General features: G+C 42.4%; 1 pseudogene; it reads right to left on the bottom strand.

Annotated features, from left to right (window-relative positions):
- LOC141578149 (ribose-phosphate pyrophosphokinase 2 pseudogene) overlaps positions 1–17177 on the bottom strand; it is a 30407-nt pseudogene extending 13230 nt beyond the window's left edge.

Below are 17177 nucleotides of genomic sequence, written 5' to 3'. Positions count from 1 at the left end.
TTCTTACCAAGAAATATTTAGAAAAGTCAACTATATTTCTTACTGTCCTAAAGAAAGTATAAGTTTATGATGCTTCTGACATATTAATTTTCTGGAATTCATAGAAAAATGTCTTGAGGTATTGCTTCATTTGTTGAAAAGCATAGCTTTGATGGGGGAGTAGAGCTAGTAAATATATTTTGAATTATGATATTTATGTTTAGACATAATATAAAAGAACAATCACATTCCTTTATTGGAAATGAAAGCCATTCATACCAGAATATAGAAATCATGCTGACTTCATTTGGTTGTTAGAAAAGTTGTTTCCTGTTCCATATTGTGGTACCCAAAACAACACACCATCCTATTCTTCTATTAAGTGCCTCCGTGTTACTTTGGTAGGGCTGTCAGAATACTACAGATGGGGTGGGTTAAACAACAGTCATTTATTTTCTCATGGTTCTGGTGTCTCCAGGTCCAAGTTCATGGCATCAGCAGCTTTGATGTCTTCTTATGGGCTCTCCAGGACTTGCAGATGGTCTACACATGATCTTCCTTTGTACTTGCACACTCCGGGTCCTTCATCTCATCTTCTTAGAAAGCCACTAGTTATACCAGATTAGGCCAATCATATGCTCTCATTTTACCTTAATGACCTCATTAAAAGCCCTAACTCCAAATACAGTTACAGTCTGGGGTGCTGGGGGTTTGAATTCAACAGGATTTTTAAAAGGACACAATTCAACCACAGCACTACTTGCAGCTTTGTATTTTTCAATTGATCTTTAAAATATTTAGTTCTGTCATCACTCTTTAAGTTCTGTATTTGTTTAATAATTTACAGGCATAAGCTTTTTTGTAAAATGCTCAGAATAGAATGAACCAGATAGTTCTTTTGACTCTAAAAAGGCAAACATTATAACAACTCTATGTTCAGTGTATATACAAATAGTCCATTTTTCCGCATCCATTTCTTTTTTTTTGATGATATCTTTGTTTTTTTTTTTAAATTGAAGTATAGTCAGTTACAATGTGTCAATCTCGTGTTCAGCATAATATCCAAGTCATACATATATATACATATATTTATTTTCATATTTTTTCTCAAAGGTTATTATAAGATATTGAATATAGTTCCCTGTGCTATAAAGATAAAAATTGGTTTTTTATCTATTTTTATTAATAGTAGTTAATTCCTCATCTATTTCTCTTGCCTATAATGAAAACAGTGGAATCCAGAGGGAAAGGTGAAAGAGGAAAACTATGAAGGGAAAGAAGACATGTAGGAGATATCAAACTGCACAGGACAACTAATACATTATTTCTAAGGAGAATCTGGACCCTGACCTCCCAGCAGGGGTAAGTGGAAAGGCCTTCTATTCAGAGGATGTATTTCAGGGTTTCTAAACGATTGCACAGTCTGCCCTCAGCCTAACGATTGTTAAGTCTTACAGTTCCCCAACCATTTGCCAACATAAAGTAGTTATACTCAAAAATACTGCCAGAGAGAATAATTTCAAACCTACAACAACTCCACCTGCTTGGCTGGGTTAAAAGCCATACTTATTCTTTAAATAACATACTGTTCACCCATGCAGCTCTAGTGGAACTTCCCAACTGGTCTGCCACTTGTAGACATTAACACTATGCTGGGATGTTGCTTCCTCGCAAGGGTATATACAAAAATCATCATGTGTGCATGTCCTAGCAACAACAAAAGTCTTCCGCTGAGATACAAATATCTAGTACAAAGATTGGAGATAGAAATTTGGGTGTGACCAGTATAAAGACTGTATTAGAAGCCCTGAGAATGGGTGAAAATGCAGAGAGAGAAGGTGCAATAAGATGAAGAAAAATTTAGGGCCATAACCCGGAGAATATGAACATTAAAGAGAGAAACTTGGGAGGAGAGCCAGTAAAAGACTTCAAGAAAGGCCAGTAGAGGGGCAACCAGTTAGGCTGGTACCTGGGAGGTGAGGTTTAGCGATATGAACGGGAAAGTTTCCATGCGATTTAGCAGCAAGAGGTTCATTAGTGTCGTTGGTGAGGGTGGATGAGTGGACCTGATGGTAACAAAATCTGGATTTTCAGTGAGTGAAGGAGTAAGGAGGTGGAGAAGGCTGAGAGTTTATAGTCCTTTATAGAGAAATGTAGCTGTGAATAGAAGAAGGGAGGATGATGACTGGGGATAACATGGAGTAGAAGGACGTGGGAGAACACTTCTCCTTTCATTACCTGAAGCATCACAACAGACACCATTAGTTACGCGCCCGATTAATATCTACTCTCCACTCTTTCTTAGTCACAGCATCCCAGTTTATCCCAAGTGGCAATATGCCCAGCTAAAAGACAAGAGCTCCCATACATCTTGTCAGCTGTGGATAACCAAAAAGATAATAATCTGAAGCGCCATGTGTCTTCTAGTATCACTCCTTAAGAACAACACTGGTACATCTGAAATATGTGATGTTTACTGTACAGGAACCATACCACAATAAAGGCGTTTTTTTAAAAATGAAAAACACTGACAAATGAGGAGAAGCTGATGTGTGCCCTTTGTGCGCCAAGCCCCGCCCCCTGCCCCCCACTCACAAACACCACCACCACCACCATTTCCCTTGTTTCCCTCCTGCTTTCTGCTTAGAACAGGTATTTGGATAAGGGGCAAGTTGAAGAAGGAAGCCAGTGCTAAGGATGCTGGGGTAAAGAGTGAACTAGATGGGGGCCTTTGGATACCAAGAAGCCACCAGATCAGCCCTCAGGAGTTCTACCTCCAGGGTTCTCTATGACAAAGAAAACCTTTATTCTGTTTCACCAACTGCAATTTCTGATCAAATGTGTTTCCTACCCAGTAACGCAGTCTTTCCAAACTTTCAATGTTCCCCAGAATACCATTCCTGCCACTCTTCACTGAAAAGAATAGTAATAGGTCCGCAGATGCTAATGCACTTAAAATCCTGCCTTCAGGACTTCATCTCCCTCCGACCTCAAAGACTCCCTCGTGTCCAAGGCCAAGCACATTAACCAGGCTTGGCGACTCTCCCATTCTCAGAACAACTTCCTAGCATCGCTTCTCTCTCCACTGTCAGTAACATCTCCCAGTCTATCCATCTCCCGGATGAAGATGCCGCAATCCCTTTCTTTCAAAAACAAAAAGAAAAATCCACAATCCTCCTTACAACTCCACGACTCCCGTTCACGTGATACTGTCCTTTGTTTTCCCTTCCTCTCCGGTACAGAGTACCCTGTACGTGCCAGCTTCCCGTTCTAACTGCCCGTCTATCACCCACAGACGACTTCCAGCGCCTTTCCGTCCCACCACTTGCCCCAACCAATGGGTCCTAACTGCCAGAGCCCCCTCCCCCGAGATGTTGCTCTCCGCAGCATTAAGGAGGCTTGTTCACCCCTCCTGTGTGAATCTTCCTCCTCTCAAGTCTGTCCTCCATCCAGGTTGGCCTCCTTCCTCTCTGCTTCTCCTCGGCAGGCTCCTTCCTTAAGTGTCAGCGACATTAGGCCCCAGGAAGGAAGGAGACAGGAGCTCCAAAAAGTGGCCATGACCTGACCTAACTCAACACAGTCAGAGGAGGGGACAGTCCGGGAGAACCAGGGTGGACAGGAATTGCTCCAATTTGTAAAAGAGCCAAGGCCAGGGCGCCTACCTGTACAAGCGACGTGCAGAAGGGAGGACTGGGTGTTCACCTGGGTGCAGGGTGCAAAGGACTGCTCCCCTCCATCAAGGCCCAGCACCAGCTTCTTCCAGGGCCTTGAGTGGGAGTCGCCAGCCCCGAGGGCCCACACAAGGCGCTTGCGCAAGGGTGGGGGGACTGGCTCGCAGCGACGTCTGACGTGCACGCCCAGCCCCGCATATAAAGACCTGCCACTTGCGTAATAGGCCCTCCTGTCTCCGAGGTCCGAAAACAGCAATGTCTGCGCCCCGTCGAGACTCCCTGTCCTAGACGTCCAGCTAGAGCAAGTCTGCGTACTGAATGGGAGCGCGGGTCGTGAGCGGCTCGGGGACAGCCTGGCCTGCGGGGATCGTGGGTTAGGAGACGTGGAGCCCGGGGCCTGAACCCTGGGAGTGACAAGGGGATTGGCCAGGGGCGGAGGCTGTGGGGAAGGCTGGAGAGACTGCAGGCAAGGGCGGTGCAGCCCGGGCCTAAGTCCCCCTTTCCACTGCAGCCGCCAGGTGAGGCGCCCGGCACTGGGTCCCCTAAAACCTCATCTCCCCAAGGTGCTGCTCCCTGGGGAGCCAAGACTTGCTCAGCACAACGTGGGCCGGGATCTCTGGGCACCGCTTCCCTGGGACCTGCACCCAGGCTCGCAGTTCTGATGGGGGACGAAAATGACTTTGCCTTCACAGCAGTTTACATGGCGGACTGCGGCTGTCATTACTAACACGAGCACCTGTTTTTCAGCTGGAAAATGAACTCGTGACGAAATAAGGAAAATTTTGAGGGCAGTAACTCCAGACCTTTCTTTTATGTGCACCCCATGGCCCAGCAGCCTCATCTGGGTTCCTGGTACCAGAATCCCCCCTGTAATGCATTCTCCGCTCCTGGGGCAGGTAAGGAATCTGAATCCCCAAAGAGGTTCAATTCGGGACCCTCCCTGTAAACCAAAGCCTGAAGGTTTCCTAACACTTTTATCCATTACCTCCCTTTCCTCACCCGCTGCTCAGAGAGACAGTGGCAGCACAGGGGGCAGTGTTTGTACTTGACATTAATAGGAAACATTTGAATTCTAGCTAAAATTTACTTTTTTTTTTTTTTTTTTTTTTTTTTTGCTTTTTTGTTGTCCTTTCTCCTTACCTGTCTTTCTTGTTAGCCAATGTCTTTTTTTTCCTTGTGTCTCTCTCCCTGATGTTAGTTTTTTTCCCCTTGGTTATTTTTTGATGAGTTTTATTTTTTATTTATTTGGCAGGGAGGTAATTAGGTTGTTGTTTTTTAATGGAGGTACTGGGGATTGAACCCATAATCTCATTCATGCTAAGCATGCAATCTACCACTAAGCAATATCCTCCCCCTTGAAGGTTTACATTATTTTATCTGTCCTTTAGCATTGTGGTTTAAGGGTGAGTGCTGGGAGTAGGAGTAAGCTTTGAATTGGGTTTTTCTTGATGGTGACATAACTCAGATTTTCATGAAAATTTATATGATTTACTGTCTTGTGTAACTTGGAATTCCAGGAGTGAGGCCACTTTTGCTTGACTAGGTAGGGATGGGTCCCCCTTCCTGCAAGCTGTGATTGTCTGTTCACATGTCTCTCCAATACTGGGGGTAGCAGTTTTGCCTGTAACCTTACTGCTGTGAATGATCTGAGAAGAGTTCTTGATAACAGTAGCTTTTACTGTTTTCGGAGTTAGTGATTTCCAAGCACTTCTAAAAAGTGCTTTCTAAAAAGATATCCAGAGCCTGGAAGTCTGCCTCCTTTTAAATGTTATTTGGACATGCAGTACACAGGGCTGTAGAATTGAAATCGAGGGCTGAATTATGTTCTTATTAAAAGGCTGATTTTAGTAAATATTTAATTTCTCTTTGTCTCAGTTTTGTCTTCTGCATAATAAGCTGAACTACAGGGTTTTTTGCTATTAGCTAGCATCTCCCCATTTCCCCACCACCCCATGTCTGGAAAGCACCATTTCTGTGATTTCATTTTTTTTGTAGGTTATACTTAAGTGATCATACAGCTTTTGCCTTTCTTTGTCCAACTGACTTCTCTTGGCAAAATGTGTCAAGGTCCATCTGTTGAAAATGGCAGTATTCCCTTTTTAAAATGATTGGATTTTGGTGGCAGGGAAAGGAGGATGTTCCAGTAAAGGGAAGAGAATTTGGCTTAGTGGAGGACCGTGCCTATGGCTAGAGGCTTAGTGGACCGCCCATGTCTTAATGGCTGTAATGAGGTGATACAGGTGAGAAACTAGATAATGAGGTGCTTTATACCATCCTAAGGAGTGTGGTCAATGTCCCTCATTATCCTTACAGGCAATGATAAGCCATTCAAATACTGTAACTGGAGTGAGGAACACAGATTGTTCAGAAAGATTATTCTGGAAGCAAGGTGGATTACCAACTTGTGGAATGTGTGAGAGATGGGTTAAGTTGTTAGTAGTTAATTCATGTAAAAACTAGGGGAGGGCTTTAAGTCATTTGCATTGGTAATGGAAGACTAGATGGTAGTCCTGTGATAGATCTGAACAGTTGTGTAGTTTGTATAGGTGTGCAGTGGCTGAATGTTGTGACTGGCTGCAAGAGACAAAATGGGTAACTATTATATTCTCTTCTAGGTTTCATAAATGGAAGTCTGTATTTTCCATATCCTATGGTATGCAATGAGCACACCATTCCTCACTCGTCAATCCCCATTGCCCACAACTCTTAACCAAAGACCTATAGTCCCTATGATTTATACCACGGTACCATTCCAACAATATGGTGGCTGTTGGGAAAAAATGAAGATGAAAGACACACAAACAGAAACTGAACCTCAACAGGCTGAAAACGTGAATGAAGAACAAGATATGAACTCAGAAGAGAACAGAGATGATGTAGGAAGAGTGACCGGTGTCGCTACGAATATGTTCAAACTGTCGGTTTGTATGACATGGTTTATGGTAAAGCCATGACAGAGAACGTGGCACAATACAGTGAGATTTCACAGAGTTCCTGTGAAAGTAGAGGTGTGCTCTATAACCTTCAGGAGGGTGAAGACCACAATGCATATAAAGATGAACACAGGGTTGTCTATTTGGAGCAGTATCCTGATCATGATGAGATGTTAAAGTCAGGATCTATCCTGGAGATGAACTTGGGTGAAGAAAAGAAGGGATATGCAGCTTTTTCCCAGAACTCACCACCTCCAAATGCAGTAAAAGACAGAGCTGAGATCCAGAATACCCTGAACTCAAAGTCGTACCAGTCCACTGGAGATCTCAACAAGCTCCAGCAGGAGCCAGTCTGTGCCAGCCTGGAAGCAGGTAATGACCCAAGCCTACATTCAGAATCTCAGAAACTCCTTACTGTAGGGGAAAGTGTTCCAGAGAACAGTAGTGGGACCTGTGGATCCCCTGAGAATGTGGGTGAAGAGGAAGAGGTAGAGAACAGTAGCTACCCTGAGGAGGGTGTGCCCTTCCCTACCTAGTTGACCCAGGTCAACAAAGTAGATGAGGCCACCGAAGATGACATGAGTGAGTACTATGATGCACAGTCTGGGAAATCCCCTGAGACTTCATCAGAAAGCAGTATAAAGGAGCCAGTGTGCCCATGGTGGGAGTATAGTGACCTCTGAATTTGATGATGATTATGAAAGCCTCTACCAGGGGGTTGATACCCTTCAGCCTGAGGAATACCTCCAGCAAGTTCCCTGCAGAGCTGAATCTCACAGCCTCTATGAGGGGTGTGATACTGCCTTTATAACACCCTGCTCTGACCCTCTGCTGAAAAGAGTAGGTGAGGGTATCCAGCCCAAGGAAGGCCCCAAGCAAATGCCCGTAGAGCTTGAGGACTTCCCCCAGCAAATTCCCACTGGAGGTGACTCTCATAGCCTCTACGAGGGGTGTCATTATTCCTCTGCACCCCCTACACTGTACCCAGTAGAGAAGAGTATCCAGTGTGATATGACAGAGGGAGCAGAGCAGATGGGGAGTGGGAACCAGGATGAAGATGAAGATGATGGGGTGGAGAGGAATAGCTGTGAGGGGCACAGTCCCTCCCTTACACGGTTGTCCCAGTTGAACAAAGTAGATGAGGGCAGCCAGTGTGATATGAGTTGGTATGAAGCACAGCTCGAGAAATCCCCCCAGCAAATGCCCTCCAGAGGTGAAGAGACATCACCAGGCTGCAAAACCAAGAGATCATGGGAAAAAACAGTCACGAATAGAAAATTAAGTGCAGATAAGGGTGAAAAGATTATGAATGATGAGATGGGGGAGGTGTATAATGAGAACTTCAAAAGGTGTGCAAAGACTAAAAAGACTGTGAGAGGCAGGAAGCTCAAAGACCTGAGCAGCTTCTCAAATGTTAAGACAGCCTATTTGTTGAAGAAAAGTGCTGCCTTGAACATTGTGCTTCCTGAGGATTCAGAAGACTCTGAGTTGGAAGAGGAAGTTGAAGATGAAATGGAGGAGATAGAATGCCTCCTTGAAATGAGTCCACAGGGCCCTCTGACATCTTTCAAAGGGAGGTTTTATCAGGACCCTGGCAGGATAATCTGGATGCCACCTGAGAGCTCTGTCTGTCCCCAACTTATTGTCTGGCCCACTGGAAATAAGTACAAATTAAAGTATGGTGAACATGAGTGCATCCCTGTGGTTTACAAGGTGAAAGGACAGGATGGCTGTGACAGCATTGGTGGCAGGCTCCAAGGCAAACACACCATGGCCAAGCAGGAGGGACTGGAGTCCAAGAGACCCTCTCACAAATCATTGGAATGTAAGTGCCTGGTGGGTTCATATCCTATTTGGTTGTCTGTGCTGGCTCAATACTGGGTTCTGGGCATAGAAAGGCAGCTGTGGATCAATAGTGTTTTTCCATTTTGAAAGTGTATTGTCACTTAAGCTGTAGGTGCCCATATTCATAGGATTTGCAAAGAGAATCCTACGTTAGAGTTCCTGCATTCTAGGGAACTGCAATGTAATTGGACACAAAAAGTGCCCTAGAAGATGGTAGGGAGCTAGGTGATGGTGGTAAAGGAGAGTTGAGCTGAGACAGTCAGAAAATGAGGGAAGGACATGGATTAGCTGGACTCCTGAGAATGGGCAGTCCATGTGGAGGCAGAGAATTTGAACAGATTTAGATTCTGTGGCTTGGAGATAAAAGAGGAGAAAGTTTGGAGTGGGAATGCAGACAGTAGCATGAGCTCAAACGGGCAGCCAGGGCAGGATTCAGCTTGGGACCATGCTGCCAGAGGGGAGACTTCTGACGAACTGGGAAAGACGGTAAGGAAGACGGGGTAAAGTCGTAGTGTTTCTCTTCACTTACAGATTTTTATCCTGTAGGCAATAAGGGGCTAATCCAGATTGAATAGAGAAATGAGGCAAATGTGCTGAATCTTCAACCGGCAGTATTTTATAGGAGGAATTAGAATAGAGTTCCTATATGGCTGAAAACCATTTTATTCAACAAAAAAGTGTTATAATTCAACAAAACAAAGTGTTGGGAGTCCCGATTCACATGGGAGTAAAAGATATGTGGGAGGAAGAACAGAATTGAATCTTAACTCTTGTCACATCTTAACTCTTGTCACATCTTAACTCTTGGCTGTTGTCACAACTCTGATTCATGATCAATGATTTCGAAGGGATTTTTTAAAACAGGGTGAGTTTGAGCAAATTTTTTGGCTTTGGTATGTTTAGTCCAGAGAACTAGAAAAACTTAAGGACTTAAGAAGGTTCAGATACTTGTCTTTGGGGTGAGGAAAATGAAGACAAAGTGGCTAGGAACTGCTGTTTTAATTATGTGCGTGAAGAATCTTTATACAAATAAATGTCTTAGGCTGGATGAAGGTGTCACTGTTCTGGTGTGGTGGAGGGTCTGCAATCAGAGCTCTGTTCCAGACCCACCCTCTGTGACCCCTGGCTCCTCTCAGGGAACCTGGATAAAACCTTAACACCATTGAGGCAAAACCCGACAAGATGGCCCTCCAGTGTATCTCTTGTTCCCCATGGTATTTCAACATGGAATATACTTTCTGTTACAGGAATATAACTGTGTATTCTCTGCAGGAGCTCCGGTCCTGGAAGACCACGGCCAGTGGAGCCAGAAGCCCTGGATTCAAAGCACTGCTCTGCCTGTTACTTCGGACCACTTAATATGCAAGGGGGCTTCCTCACGTACAGAGTAGGGGTTATGCTGTGGTGAGAACAAATTAATTAAAAGAATTGAACTTGTTTGTAAATGGTGGTCTATAACTTGCGTGTGTTGAGGGTGTTACTTGAAATCTTTTCACACTCACGCTGCATGACTTTTGACTTCTTTACCCAGTGGCATCTAAAGCCTTTGGCTGGTGGGTGGCCCAGAAATTCCCTGACGTATTCAGCAGTCAGAGATCCTATATAAACTGATGCTGTATTGCTATACCCTATGTTGTGATGTAGAACTTAAATTCACCAAAATAATAACGGACCTGGTGTCTTAGTGCAATGATTTTACTTTTTTTTTTTTGCACTTGTTATATAGCGATTTTACTTTTAAAATAAGAAGAAAAAAAAAAAACGGAAAGCAGGGAAAACATGAAGTTACAAGAGCTGTGAGCTAATTATATTTCCAAACTGTTATTACAGTTGTTGGATTATTTACCTACCACAACTTTCAAGTTTCTAACAAGTATGGGAGCAGGCAGGGAGGAAGGAGCAAAGCCAGAGGAAGGGCCTGTTTTAGGGGAAGGAGGTGGGGGTGACCTGTCCCAGAGGCTCTTCCCATCCCCCATTTCCCAGAAGCTCCTGGGTTAAGATCCTTCCTGCCGGGCTCCAAGCTGCCATCTGCTCCCCAGCTCTCTGACTCCCCTCTATGCCCCTACTGACCTGACCCAACTTGGACTCGGGTGCAGGACTCCTGCCTGGGTGACAGGCAGCACTCAAAGAATTACTGCTAGAGAAGCAGATGCCTGATTGTATGCAAATGTACTTTTCCTTCCACCAGCAGAGCTCAGACCCCCAGGGTCTGTGCTCCCAAGTCATTTCCACTTTTCATCGCTCTGCAGGAACTTCCAGAAAAGGTTTATATGTATGTATTTATTTTATAATATATTTTTTAAATTGAAGTATAATTGATGTACAATACTATACATTACAGGCATGTAATATATAGTGATTCACAATTTCTAAATGTTATACTCCATTTATAGTTATTATACAATATTGGCTATATTCCCCACGATGTACAATATATCCTTGTAGCTTATTTTATACCTGATAGTTTGTGCCTCTTAATCCTCTACCCCCACCTTGCCTCTCCCTCTTTCATCTCCCCACTGGTAACCACTAATTCCTTCTCTACATCTGTGTTTCTTTTGTTATATTCACCAGTTTGTTGTAATTTTTTTTTAGATTCCACATGTAAGTGATATCTTACAGTATCTTTCTCTGACTTATTTCACTTAGTATAATGCCCTCCAAGTCCAACCATGCTGTATACCAGAAACTAATACACTTTAAATCAACTGTACTTCAATTAAGAAGCAAACAACTCATTTAAAATATGGGCAGAAGAACTGAACAGACATTTTTCCAAAAGAGGAAATGTAGATGGCCAACAGGAACATGAAAAGCTGCTCAACATCACCAATATCAGGGAAATGCAAATCAAAATCATGAGAAACCATCTCACATCTGTCAGAATGGCCATCATCGAAAAGATCACAGATCAAATGTTGGCAAGGATATGGAGAAAAGGGAATCCCTGTACACTTTTGGTGGGAATGTAAATTGGTGCAGCCACCATGGATTCTCAGAGTGTCTCCCACCAGTTTTGTGTCCCCTGGTTGAGCCACAGCCATCCCCTACCTCCCCAGGAGATCTTCCAAAACAAGCAGGCAGGCCTGGCCCAGGTTCCTATGATATCACTGCCTCTGCCCTTGGACCTGTGCACGCAAGATTCTGTGTACGCTTCCCAAGAGAATGAAGTCTCTGTTTCCCCCAGTCCCATGGGGAACTTGGGTTTAAGCCACACTGGACTTCAAAGCCTGATATCCTGGGGTCTCCTCCTCCCAGTGCCAGAACCCCAGGCTAGGGAGCCTGATGTGGGGCTTAGAACTCTCACTCCTGTGGGAGGGCCTGTGCAACTTAATTATTCTTCAGCTTGGGTTGACCCCCAGGGGGTAGGTACGGGGCCTGATTATATAGCGAGCATGCCTCTCCTACCGTCCTGCTGTGGTTCCACTCTTTGTTTCCAGGTGAAGATCTTTTTTGCTAGGTTTGTCCTTTTTTTAGATGGTCGTTTAGCAATCAGTTTTGGTTTTGTTGTAGTTGCAAGGAGAGGCAAGCTCGTGGTCCTACTACTCTGCTATCTTGACTAGAAATCAAAAAATTGAGATTCTCCTCCATAACCACAGAGTATTACTACAGCTAACATCAATAACTCCCTAATATCATCTAATGTACTGTAAATATTTAAATTTCCCAAACTTTTCTCCAAAATCTTTTCAGCTGACTTGTTCCAATCAGACAGGCAAGGGCCATCCACTGCAGCTGGGTCTTTATTAGACAGTCACCACTTCCACTTTTTTTTTTTTCATGACATTGGCCTATTTAAGAAACCACACCAATTGACCACTGTGTTACGGAGGAGACAGCAAGATCTCTCCATTATACAACTGCTTTCCCCTTTCTGACTTATAAGTAATCAATAGGGTGATACTCTTCTGCTGTGAATATCAAGTTCTTTATCAACCTTAGTTTTCCTTCCTTAACCAGTACTATATGGTTACCCTGAAATACAGTTCCTACTGAAAAGGGAGGAGCTTAGATTAAGTCAGGTATTGGAAAACAAGGTGGCAAGAGCTTAATTACCAACTTTAGAGTAAAGATTTGCTATAATACTCTCTTCCAATGTTGGTATAGGAGGATTTCTTTTCTTTCGGCTTCCTCTTTTTTATTATTACATAGCAAGCCATTCAAATATTCAGTGACTTCATAAGTTATGCACTCCCAAGCCCCTAATTATTTCTCATGAGTCTTTGGGTCAGCTAGGCATTCCTGATTTGGGCTAGGCTTGGCTAATTTTGGTTAGGCTCATTCTTGTGTCTGTTGTCAGCCAGTGGGTTGGTCAGGGCTAGCTGCTAGAAGCCTCACTTATGTATCTGCCAGATGGCTGATTGCTGGCTGGGGCTACATTTCCCTCATCACCCAGCAGGCTAGCCCCGGTTTGTCCACAGAGTAGTGCCAAGGTTCAGAGAGAGAGCAGAAAGCAAGCCCTAGTGCACAAGGCCACTGGTGGCCTAGGCTCAGAAACTGACACATCACTTCGGCCACATTCTCTTGATCAAAGCAATTCACAGAGCCAGCTTAGATTTAAGGTTAAATAGATTGCACCTCTGTATAGAAGTTGCAAGGCACACATCCATACAAAAGACAAGGATATCAAAACAGACAAAGATGGGCCATTTTTGCAACACTCTTTTTTAGTATTAGGGAATCATCAGTTTTTCCAATTTTTTATTGTGGTAAAATACACACAACATAATTTAACATCTTAATCATGTTTAAGTATACAAACATCTCTTCAAGACTTTGCTTTCAAAAATTCTTTTGGGGTATACACCCAGAAGTGGGATTGCTGGATCATATGGTAATGTTATTTTTAATTTTTTGAGGAACCACCATACTGCTTTCCACAGCAGCTGTACCATTTCATATTCCTACCTACAGTGTACAAGGGCTCCAATTTCTCCACATCCTGGCCAGAATCATGAATCTCTACAAATTCAAAATATTTCAAATAATTAGTCATTATTCTCTTCTCATACTTAGAAACAGCCTTCTTCAAGTAGTTTCCTCCGTCTTATTCCCATAAGTCATTGAATGCCACCTTGTTTTCCAATATCTGACTTAATTACTCAATAATTAATAATTAACCACTAATTAATTAATTTCAATAAGAAACACTGATGAGTAAAAGAACTGGTGAGTTAAAGTGAGGTAAAAAACAGGGTATTTACATGCTCTTAGTCAACCCACAAAATAGTGAAAATAAAAGGAAATGTAACTTTATAATCAAAACCTGCAGATGTCATCCATCAAAGTACAAAGTTAATACCATCAGAAATGGAACTAATTGATATTATGTGCCACCCAATGAGACGCTTTGGGAGGAATAGCTTTACTCTTGTGATACACCTGCCAGAAATGCATACTGTGGCCTACTTGTGGGGAAGTGTCACAAACTGAGGGATATTCTACAATAACTAATCAGCAATCTTCATTAATGTCAGGGTCAAGAAAGTCAAGGGAAGACTGAAGGACTATTCCAGATTGAAGGAGACTAGAGTAACACAATCGAGTACAGCACATGATCCAGGACTGGGTCGTTCTGCTTTGGACACTTGGGGAAAGTGACAAAACTTGAGTGGGGTCTGAGTGAGAACATGTAAGAGCTCTTTCTGATATTCTTACAACTTTTCTTCAGTAAGTTTGAAGTTGTCACAAAATAAAATTTGAAAAATAAAATGCCCCAATCACAGGCTTTCCGCCTTTGGTTTACAATAATTTTTTAAAATTCAAGTATAGTTGATTTACAATGTTGTATTAGTTTCACTGTACAGCACAGTGATTCAGTTACATATATATATTATAATAATTTCACTAAGATTTTTCTCAACTGCAATCCTAGAAGATGACATATTCTTTTACCATAGGGGCCCACATTTTTTGTTAATAAAAATCTGCCACATCTCTATGGATGAAGTTGCAATTTTGGACCCTGAAATCTAAAGACATGATTAAAGCTTGTATAATGAATAAATTAATCCTGACGAGCAAAACTGACATTACATTGATGGGAAGTGACCCTCAAGCCTAAGGACAAGGCACGTGGCTCCAACATTCCACACTCTGGTCCAGACCAAAGTCTGGCATTCAGATTAGCAGATGGCTGTAGTAGATGGTAGCAGTAAAAGGTAGCAGATGTTAGTGCCTGCTGAGGCCTGGCACTAACAATTTAAACTAAAACTCCACTACTGCTCTACAGTTCATAGAACTTAGCTGCCTTGCAGTTTAAATGCAGCAAACACTGTTCCATCCACTAATGTATGAAAGATCTGTATACAGATTCTCATCTCTATAATCAAATCTTTCATTCATGGGCACCTGCAGGAGCCTACACGTTCAGGCAGTGGGTCTTAGGCTTAAGGTGAGGAACAGCATTACCTGGAGAACTTAGGAACTTGGTAAAATATGAAGGGCCAAGGCTCTAACCTAGTCAACAAGCCTGGACCTGAGTTCTTTAGTAGCTTTCCAAGTCATTCTGACTTGTTTTCATACTAGTTTTGAAACCAAAGTTTGAGAAAACTGACCTAAGTCACCAATGCCGGCAAAGATTCTGCCTTTTCTGCTCTCATTTTTACTGAGTCCTCACCTTCACCATAGGGCCAACACATACAGCCCTGCCTTCACAGAAAGGAAACACCTACACAAAAACAGCCACTCACCAGCAACCTGCCAAAGTGAAAATCCTATACGATTAGCACCAAATACATTGCTTCTGCTTAAAACCATCTTTCACTCTGCCAGAATCCTCAATCACCTTTTCTCCCCAACTTTTACTCGTCTAGATTCAGTATTCCTTGCCCATGCACTCTAAATGTAGGGGATTTTAGAGGGCCCAATAAATAGCATCTCTATTATTTAGAACAGTGGTTCTCAACCACTAGTGATTATTTTCCCCTCAGGGGACATTTGGCAACATCTGGAGCCATTCCTGTTACAACTGAGGGGAGCAGGGAAGAAGGATGCTACTGGCATCTAGTGGATAGACGCTAGGGATGCTGCTGAGCATTCTCCAATACACAGGACAGCCCCCACAACAAAGAATTATCCAGGCAAAAACGTCAATGGCACTGAGGTTAACAAACCCTTATTTAGAATAGTACTCTATCTAAAGGAATTGCAGTGTAAGACAAAAGTGTAAGCAGATGGGAGTCAGGCCATCTTTATTACTGCTTAAGACTAGATTGAGACACAGTTTATCTGTAGACAAGTGAACTTCCTATCACTGAACCCCAGAAGTAAAATCATCCTCCTTGCCACAAATAGATTAGTGGTAAGCCTCCCTAAGTGAGGTCAGGCTTCTCTAAAACACATAGCATTCTGGAATTAAGAACATGTGCTCCCTGCAGGCTACAAACTCCTAGGAGGAAAAAAGTAAAGACTGAGCAGGACCACCCAGTTCCTGCAGGATAGCAAGTAAAAGGGTGGAAAGAGGGTGGTATTACATCATTTATGCTTCCTCCAAAGGGAAAAGTAACAGGAGGGAAAGTATTCACCCCCTCCCTCCAACGAGGGTCAGAAGCAGTGGGGTGGGATAACAGGCTCCTACTGGCTCCTGAGAACCTACTGTTAAATCTTTGGGAAGTTTACAAGCCAGCTATTAAATCCATGGCAGCTTGAAATCAGCCATAGTAGGAGTACACTGTGAAAATCAAAACATACTACAAATCAGTGCTTTGCTTTTTAGAAAATAAAGTTGTTGTTTCTTTTTAATTTGGAAATACTAAATTGAAGGTGGATTCAAGAGTTAAATGAAACAAAGAAAATATAAAGTACCAGAAAAACATATAATCAGAGCAAAGAAGGTCTTTCTAAACCATGTGTTACGTCTATGGTTCTAACCATAGACAAAAGCCATAAAGGAGGAGACCAACACATGACTATATAAAAACACATTATTCATGCCAAAAATGTACCACTAGTAGGCAAACTATAAACTGGGGAAGTTATTGCAAAATGCATGATTAAGAGTAACCTATTAAGCATTCTTACAGATTAGTAAGAAAAAGAAAAGTATCTCAATGGCAAAAGCCTAATATAAGTAATTCACAAAATGCAAATGAGTTCAAAATTAATTTTTAAAAATTTAAACATACCAAGTTTTGCCCATTGCAATGGCAAAGAGAGAAGACAGAACACAGCCAATGTTGCTAAGTATGTGAAGGGTACTATGAAAAATTACAACTATTTGTAGGGTGGCAAAAACTTTTTGCTGGCAACATGACAGTATCTACCCTTTGACCTTACACATTTGTGAATTAATTCTAAGAAAGGTAAAAATGTATACTGATTTAGTTAGATTACTGTGGCCAGTAATAAAGAAGAGGCTAAATAAGTTATAGTAAACCCATTTAATGAAATATTATGCACACATTAATGTTGCTGAAATATTTGACATGGAAAGATGCCCGCCATATAAATTTTAAAAGTCTTACAGGGAGGCTACAAAACAGTATATTCAGGAAAGCATGTTTTTGTAAAAATAAAATGTGTACTGAGAGTATACTGAGAAAGCCTAAGAGGATATACAGCAAAGTATGATCACTATTCTCCTTTTTACTTTATCTGCATTTCTACAATGTGCATATATTATCTATGTACTTTGCTTGTTTGTTTTTAACAGGAGTTAATGGAACTTGAGTTCAGTAGAAAAATCCTCATTTCAAGGCATCAGAGTTTGAATTTTGTAAGTAATCATTTCAGGTTTTCTAAATGCAAA

Source organism: Camelus bactrianus, chromosome 7 (genome assembly GCF_048773025.1).
Source record: "Camelus bactrianus isolate YW-2024 breed Bactrian camel chromosome 7, ASM4877302v1, whole genome shotgun sequence".
Lineage (NCBI taxonomy): Eukaryota > Metazoa > Chordata > Mammalia > Artiodactyla > Camelidae > Camelus > Camelus bactrianus.
The sequence above is the reverse complement of the archived record's forward strand: the minus strand, read 5'-3'. Positions and strand labels throughout refer to the sequence as shown.